We start from the raw sequence: 6,522 nt of genomic DNA, 5'->3' as shown, positions 1-6,522 counted from the left end.
ATAGAGGAGATAGAGATAGAGATAGAGAGAGAGAGAGAGAGAGAGAGAGAGAGAGAGAGAGAGAGAGAGAACCAGTTCTTTTAAGAGGTGCTGTGCAACAACCGATCTCTTGAGCAGCTGGCACGACGCAAAGTAAAAGCGCCCGCCACAGTGTGGACACCAGCTTCCTAGAGCTGGCGCCGTTAAATGTAGTTCCTGGTTAAACGCCGCTCTCGGCCAGGCCCACAAGCTCCCTTAAGGCTCCTCTCTCCCGGACCGAGGAGGGGTGGAGCCAACTGCCAGAAGCACCTGGAGGGCCCTTGGCTGCCTCTCAGCCCTTTAAGGTTTGGTTCTCGCGGTCAGAAAAGGCTACAGATACACAGTAGATTAAGACGCAGGAACACAGCAGCAACAAGCAGTAGGAAGCCCAGCAGAAGAAAGGGGAGTTCTGGAAACAATCTTCCCGGGGCTTTGCCTCTCCGAGATATACCCATCATAATTCCATAAGCTCCATTGCTGACTGCAGCTCCCCTGACGCGGCCACTGGCACTTAGGAGGTGTGACCTTGGACAATTGGAGGATGTGTGTCCCTGAGGGTGAGCTTTCAAAAGTTCTTGCCCAGTCTCCCCCCTGCTCCTGCCTGTGGATCAAAATGTAAGCTCTAGGTACTGTTTCAGCCTCATTCCTGCTGCTCCCAGGCTCCCAAATATGATGTTACGGATTAACCCTCGGGAACTGTAAGCAAGCCCCCAGTTAGAAGCTATATTTTATAAAAATAGCTTTGGTCAGGATTTTTGTCACAGCAATAGAACATTAAGACAATAGGCTAACATCAAATCCACTATCTTCCTGCCTCAGCCTCTTGATTAGATCAGCTAAGATTAGAAGGATGTGCCACTAGAACCAGGTTTACTAGAATATTTAATAACGAATCTTCAGACTACAGGCATGGTGGTGTACACCTATAGGCAGAGACAGGAGAATTGACCATGACTTTTGTGGGAGCCAGCCATGAAAGCTAAGAACTTCCTTTGAATGACCTGCTCAGACTTAGCACTTCACCCTAGACAAATGTCAGCCAATCAGAGGTCCTGAACCTCAGAGACCCCTCACCCCCACCTTTACTACTATAAAAACCCAATTCTAATTGAGCTCGGGGCTCTCCGGTTATTCCAATACGTTGGACGTGCAGAGAGACCGAGTTTGCAAACTTGATTAAAATAAAGGCTCTCTGCTTTTACATACGGGACTCAGTCTCCTTTGTTGGCTTTTGTGGGGACCCAAGGATTTGGGCTTAACAACTTTGAAGCTAGGCTGGTCTACATAAAGTTCCAAGCCAGCTAGAGCGTGAGAGTCTGTCACACAGAAGCATGCACACACACATGCACATGTATACACACACGCACATATATATACATACATGTACATATATACACACATGCACATATATATACACACATGCACATATATACACACATGCACATATATACACACACATGCACATATATACACACACAAACTAAATTAAGTTTCCAAAACCCTCTTCTAACTAAAAGCCATTGCTATCCAGTTTGTCTATAATGCCTCAGATTTGGACGAATTCTTCTCTCAATGTCCTCAAACTAGCTATAATAATCTCGGGTCCTCCTTCCATAAGAGTGAGGATAGGTATCAGGTTTTAATGACGAGTTTATTGTCTCCATAAAGTCCATCTTAGTTTGTTAGCTGCTTGGTGACATCGGATTCAATAAGACATCAGATTTGATGAACATTTTCAAATGTCCTGCTGGAGTCCAGCTCCAGCGGGGTTCGGGTTCCAAAGAGGAAGTGTGAAGTCAGTGAGGGAAGGAGACGGACACACCTAAGGGTGAATCAGGATGGCTGCTGGTTTACTGAAAACAGGCTACATCTCGCACACTTTGGAATTACATCATAGTTTAACCACAAGCAATACTGAAAGCAGACTTAATGACTGGGCTGAAAGTGGTCGTCGGCTTCATTGTGGCATTTTTTTCTTGAAGCAAAACACAGTAAGTTCAGTAAGAACTTAAATGCCTATTGTTCTCTAAGGTTCAATAACCTTGCCAGGTACCTTTAAACTTCCTCCTGCATGGCCTCAGCCCTTGTGGTCAGGAGGCGTCAGACACTGAGTTCTGAGAAACAAACCCATACGAGCAGTTTTGATTCCTCAAGAGCCGGATGCGGCATCTGTACCATGGAGCACAGCAAACACTGAGCTGTCTCCTAACTGCATTCGTATGTGCCTTGATCTTATGGCTTGTTCCCCTCATAAGCTCCCAAAGGGGGAAGGACCTGACATCTTACTCTTTTTCCATTATACTATACCATTCTGATTCCTTCAGTGTTTGCTTCTGTAATGGCAGAGGGGGATCAAGCCAGCCCAACTTCTTAACAGAATCTGTTCCTCGTGGGGTATACCAGATCTTGCCATTCATCCAGTAAGCCGCTAGTCCTGGGCACTTTTCTACACTTTCTAACTGAATTCTTGCCCTTAATGGCCTCTGGTTCTGGAAAGCTTCGTCAGTATAAACAGAACCAGTATTTCCTGTAACACCCGATTTTGTGTTACCCCCTCTGTACAGTTCGCGCGCCACTGTACCGTACGCGCGAGTTGGGCAAGGGCCTGGAGATTGAAAGAACACACAAAGAGACCTGGGTCATTCGAAGGAGATCAGCCGAATGCCGTTTATTCAACCTTGGGGAAATCCTTATATACCTAGCTGCTGGACAAGGATTTCTGCCCAGGCAGGTGGGAAATTACCATACCAACTGTGTAGTCAACAATGCCCTACAGCTAATCACCAGACGGGGCAGAGGGAGCACGGGAACAAGCAGAATGCTTTAGTTAGCTGACCAGAAACTGTCCTCGAGAACCCCAGGAACAAGGGTAGACCCGGGCCCTTCAATTTCCAGTTATGTTCTGTTACATTTACTTATTTGTGTGTACACCAATGTGTTGTTCCCATGTTGAGAAGTCAGACGTGGTGGCCGAAGGCTGTAATCCCAGCGCTCCGAAGACGAGATGCAAGGGAGAAGCTGGCCAGCCTGGGGCAGCAATAAAGAGAAAGATTACAAGAAAGTTACCCTCGGACCTTTACATGAATGTTGTAGCATGCATACCTATGAGTGTGCATACACTCTCTCACACACAAAAATAAATAAATCAATATTTGTTCCCAAAGTTTATCCTTATATTTGGAGAACATGACATTAGAACAATGTTTGAAACAAACACTGCTTAAATGAATAATACTTCATCCAAAAAATTGGAAAAACCACTAATTATATTTCATCAGTTCATTTAGTCTCAGATAATTTTTGTCCCATTTGATGTTGACTTAACAGATTTATGAACTATCTATCAATCCTGAAACCTTACCTGTCAAATGGTATGACATTTTCAAATGATTTATTTTACTTTATTTTATTTGTATGGTGTTTTGCCTGCATGTATGTCTGTGTACTCTGTTCATGCTTGGTGCCCACGTTGGCCAGAAGAGGGTGTGACATCATCTCTCCTGGAACTGCATGTACAGATCATTGCTAACCTACTTGTGAATCGAACCCTGGTCCTCTAGAAAGAGCTGCCAGTGCTCCTAACTGCTAAATTGTCTCTCCAGCCCCAAGCAGTATGATTTTAACTCTTAAAAAAAATGTGTGTCAATCCATTCCATGAACTTCTTGGAAGAAGAAAGAGTTTAGGTTAATAGATGCTTGGGAAAGCAACCGAACAAATCAATGAACTCTGTGGAAAAGATGACATAACAGGGCCACGGCTAAAGATCTGGTGAGAATCCGTTACCGTGATAGTCCAGCTAACAAGAAAATTCGATTATTTCTGTGTCACACACTAGGTGAAGGTAATAGACTATGACTCTGTTATACCAAGACATAGTGGGTTTCTGAGGGATCACAGCAGTTCACAGAACCTGGTCACTAACATGTTTTTATGTGAGTATAACCCAAAGGCAGTAAAATGCCATTTATTCTTCTGTGCTGAAGATGAACCCAAGGCTTCATGCAGGCTAGGAATTTAATCTACCATCAAAATATTTCACTAGGCCACACACCATGTTGTATCTAACACCACTTCTTATACAAATTAAATATAGCATGTAAGCATTATTTAGTGACTATTTTTTTGTTTTTGTTTTTTTTTTTTGTTTTGTTTTGTTTTTTCGAGACAGGGTTTCTCTGTGGCTTTGGAGCCTGTCCTGGAACTAGCTCTGTAGACCAGGCTGGGCTCGAACTCACAGAGATCCACCTGCCTCTGCCTCCCGAGTGCTGGGATTAAAGGCGTGCGCCACCATCGCCCGGCTTTTAGTGACTATTTTTATAAAGAAAAAGAATCATTTTTTGTTTGTTTGAGACAGTGTGTAGCTCTGACTGGGCTGGAACTCACTGAGATCCTCTTGTCTCCGCCTTTAGTGATGGAATTAAAGGTGCGTGCCCCAAGCCTTTTGAAATTGTAACACATTTTAGATCATTTGTGGACTCTTTAGAAATCCTCAAAATTAGTTAGATATCAGATTTCACTTAGAGTTTGATGTTAGGAAATTTGTCCAAAATATTAACAAAGCCAGACATGGTGGCACATGACTTTAATCCCAGCACTGTAGAGGCGGAGACAGGAGGATCTCTGAGTTTAAGGCCAGCCTGGTCAAGAGTATCGGGATTTATTGAGGTGTCTGCCCCCTAAACCTCTCAGGATCCAGAAGGAACAGTACAGCAAGCGAAAACTGACTGAAAGGGTCTGAGGGGAAAGGAACGAATCAGCTCACACTTCTGTTTATGTCCCACTTCTTCCAGTGCTCCAGCAATGTTCTTGATGTTCTCTGGTCCCACAAGGTCTCCAGGTTATACACCACACGGACACAATTAACAGTTCTTTGACAATAACAAAGATACTAGGCAGGCATTACACAGAGCCAAGAATCAGATAAGGCAGACGAAGCAAGTGCCTGTTATCCTATTTACATCTCCGAGGGGGCGGGGCTGTGAAGCACCCGGGCATATCTGACAAGGGTGAATAGAGGAAGGGGCTGTGATAGCTACATTTGTGTGGTGAGTTAAGCTTTTAACTTAACTTATTTAAGTTTGTAATAAAAGCGGAGAAGGGGACAGAAACGCGGTAGCGCTGTGCATCCTAAAAACACTTCCATTCCTGCACAGCTGGGAACACAGCGATTGCGGTAGCCATGGCAACCAGCACGCGCACGGTGGGAGGAAAATGGATGGCATTTGATCCCTATTGGTATTTTTGCCAAATGCTACTTGAAGAAAGGGAATCTCTTCACCCTGGGTTAAAGTGAAAAGCTGTGGCTATGTAAATTATTAGCCTCAGGCTGACCCAGGTGAACAGGAATTCCTTTTTCTGGGGCTGGGTTAGAGAGCCAAGCATCTTTCCTGTATCTCTAGGGGTGAAGGCACACACAGTTAATTTCCTAGACTATGATCTTATATCCAATGAAACCGAGATAAGGTAAGTACAGAATATTGATAGCTTGTTAGGGTAGAGCAAAGGCCAGTGGGTTACACTCTCCTGAGTCAGTTGTTAGAGAATCCGGGGCCACCCTGTCCTGCTTATCAGTAAGGGCAGACTCTGTCTCTCTTCAGTGCCTGTCTTTTGAGGTTCTATGCAATCTATTTGCAAGGCTTCTCTCCTTGTTGGATGTCCTGCTATAAAAGATAATTGGGGGATGGGGGTAGCTTTAGGTAGATTTGCCTATGAAAACGAAGGTTTCTTTGACTGAGTGAATTCACACCAGGGCCCCACAATGGGGAAAGGTCATCCGGTTACCAGTACAGAAAGGAGTTATGCTCAATGAATGGTTGAAACACTGCTGAGGTGTTTTTGGGTGAATCCCACTATGGAAAGGGGGGAGGGGGACGCCATGGCTTCACAAGGGTTTAGCAGAAATGACAGCAACTACTCAAAAGACAAGTATTCCCGAAGCTTTGTAAATCGGGCTTCCTCCGCTGGGATACTCCTGTGAGCGAGTCTAGAAGAGAGTCAGCTGTGCTTTTCACTGTATGGTCCTGTGCACCATGGCACAACAGAGTAAGTTCCAGGACAGCCAGGGCTGCACAGAGAAATCATTTCTTGAAAAACCAAACCAAACCAAAACAAAACAAAAATCCCCAAAAGCCAAAAACAAATCAACAACAACAATAGCAACAAAAACCCATAATGTTTACAATGTAAGGTCGGGACTGGAAGTATTCCCTATACTAGAGCAGAAGTTGAGGATATACAAGGCTTTGGGTTTAATCATCACCACTCAAAAGTCAATGGCTCAGATTGAATAGATACTGCAAATAATAGGTCCCGTTTTAAGAGAAGTGAGATTTATACATTATGAGAGAAAAGAAAGTCATCCTCCAGCCTCCACACCCATGTGCTTCTAATAAATAGGTGTAAATTTAAACTTTTTTTTTTTAGTTGAAGAAAAGGATAGTAACAGCTGGGCGGTGGTGGCGCACACCTTTAATCCCAGCACTCGGGAGGCAGAGGCAGGCGGA

Source organism: Microtus ochrogaster, chromosome 21 (genome assembly GCF_000317375.1).
Source record: "Microtus ochrogaster isolate Prairie Vole_2 chromosome 21, MicOch1.0, whole genome shotgun sequence".
NCBI classification, from domain to species: domain Eukaryota; kingdom Metazoa; phylum Chordata; class Mammalia; order Rodentia; family Cricetidae; genus Microtus; species Microtus ochrogaster.
The sequence above is the reverse complement of the archived record's forward strand: the minus strand, read 5'-3'. Positions refer to the sequence as shown.